Raw genomic sequence first — 2332 nt, forward strand, 5'->3', positions numbered from 1 at the left:
TGTACGAGCCCCCAATAAAATGATTTATATATATAAAAAAATCCCATGATGAGCGAAATGGATAAAATTCCTGCCCTCCCAGAATTCACATCAAGTAGTGGAGTTTATATTTTCTAGTGGATTATAAAGCAACTACTTTTAGTGGATTGTGGGAAGAGGGCTGGTCTGTCACCTGAGAGCACTTTGGGAACACTGGAAGCATTGGTAGGTAAATGACAGAAAATATTGTGCGAAAAAAGTGATGGAGTGCTGTACCCGTGGGGAATTCCAGCCATGCTGTTCAGCCCGATTCATAGGTTTTAACTAATGGATAAACAGAAAGATAAGAGGACAGATGGAAGGAGGCTCAGTTGGAAACCTTATATATGCTTCTTTCAGTTACTGAAAACACTAGCTTCGGTAAATAAACACTGATGAAACTTCTGAAAACATTAGGAATAACTTTGGAGAAGTTAATTTTGAATAGGAATTTGAGTCACTGGAATTATATTGAAAATTGCAAATGCTCTTCTACTTAGCTCTAATTTTTAATAACAATTTCCATTAAATAAAATAAACATTAATGTTCATATCCATGTACCTTGTTTATGTAATTTCAATTCTAGCATTCTATAGTATCTGCAATAAACAAAAGCCAAATCAATGTTGTAGCATTTTTATTTTTATGAAATTGAAAAATGATAGTCTCAGGCATGTGAAGATAGTAATTCTGCATGTGAAATCTTTTAACTTGTATAAATCATTTGGAATTGAATTCTTAAGACTTGAAATAAAATATATCCCTGTGGTTTTAGAAGCATTTTCCCCCTAATGAGATAAACAGAGATGTCAAAGACAGTAGGACATAAATTCTTTGTCATTTTGCTCTCTGCAAGAGAAAGAAAGTTCAGAGAATTGGTAGAAATTCATTGGGTCTGCTCTTCCTTCTGTTAATGATTTATCTGCTTCCCCTGTTGCTTATTCTCCATGAAATTAATAGTCTGTACAGGACCCACCAAGTTCTACCTGACACAGAAATAGATTGATGATTTTCTTCAGCTCATTCGTAGACCAAAGTATCATTTGTGTTAGAATAATTGACTTCCAACAGCAGATATGTATCTAGGGAGACCAAGAGGGTAAAACAGTTTCTTCTTCCCAACCCAGTAGTTTACATACTGTTCTCACACCTCTAGGACCAAGATGCCCCGTCAAAGGGGATGCTGCAGATTGGGAATGCTGGCGGTTCTTGGGCCTGGCTTTTAATAGAAAGTTTAGAAGTTTGGGACCTCCCGAAGGCACCTCAGAAGACAGACCTGCTGATTGACTTCCGAAAAGATTCGCCCTGGGAATGTCCTGGTTTGACACACAAGGGCTCAGCAGGAGTTGACTCTACAGCAACATTTTGGTGGGGATGTGACTTAGACTCCCTTTCTTTGGCGGTCTCCAAACTTTCTTTTAGCATTGTCCTACATAATTTATGTTCATTCATTTAAAAATGATGTGCAAAGACTTGTCCTATAGCACTGATCATTAAAGATGGTCAAAGGACAATTTTGAAGGGATTTGGTCAGTGGAGATACATAGATTTCAACTATTTCCATCTTGCAGATTGGAGGTTTGCTGGTGGGCCCCTGGCATGTACACCCCCCAGTCCCTTCAGAGAACATGCCTCCCACTGTCTATGAACAGAGCCCTGTTTCACATCTGGGCAGAGGTGGGAGTGACTTTTCCTATCATGGTTGGAATTTATGCTGGGTCTCCCCACACACCGCTCTGCCACGCACATTCATCCTCTGCAGGGGAGGAAAGGGGACGGATTTTATTTCTGTCCCACGTACGACAGTAGGCACCGTATTAAATGAGCTCTGTTTGATTAAACAACTGCCAGCTTGTGTTTCACAACTATTTTTTAACTGACTTTTATTCGCATGTGTTTTACAAAATTGTAGTAAAATACACATAGAGAATATTTTTCATTGGCACGTTTTTAGTGGCGCTATGTTCATCGTGTCTTGTTTACCACTGTCTGTTTCCCATGTCTTTCACCGCCCTTTACCAGTGTCTCCTAAGTGAAGGTTTCCGTTTCTCCCTCCTTCCATCCCTGGCAACCAGTAGCAAACGGTGATTCCTATACCTCTTCCAGGTATTCTAGATAATTTCATGTAAATGGGATCATAGGGCATATAACACTGCCCACTTGTGGGCTATCCTCCCAGTTGTTCCATGAGCCCATTGTTGCAGCCACTAGGTCAATGCACCTTGTTGAAGACCTTCCTCTCTTGCTACCCCCTCGACTTTACCAAGCATGCTGTCCTTCAACATATGGCACCCCCATTCATGGAATCTACGT

The 2332-nt window shown here is 40.2% G+C and overlaps 1 long non-coding RNA gene across 1 annotated transcript in view; it reads left to right on the top strand.

Moving 5' to 3' along the window:
• LOC123521338 overlaps nucleotides 1–1884 on the top strand; it is a 4261-nt gene extending 2377 nt beyond the window's left edge. Inside the window, exon 2 of the long non-coding RNA XR_006679796.1 lies at nucleotides 1176–1884. This is a non-coding gene — a long non-coding RNA (uncharacterized LOC123521338). The remainder of the gene's footprint in view (nucleotides 1–1175) is intronic.
• Nucleotides 1885–2332: the final 448 nt, after the last annotated feature.

This window comes from Echinops telfairi, unplaced genomic scaffold, assembly GCF_000313985.2.
Source record: "Echinops telfairi isolate 266 unplaced genomic scaffold, ASM31398v2 ScPeMD7_10;HRSCAF=50, whole genome shotgun sequence".
Lineage (NCBI taxonomy): Eukaryota > Metazoa > Chordata > Mammalia > Afrosoricida > Tenrecidae > Echinops > Echinops telfairi.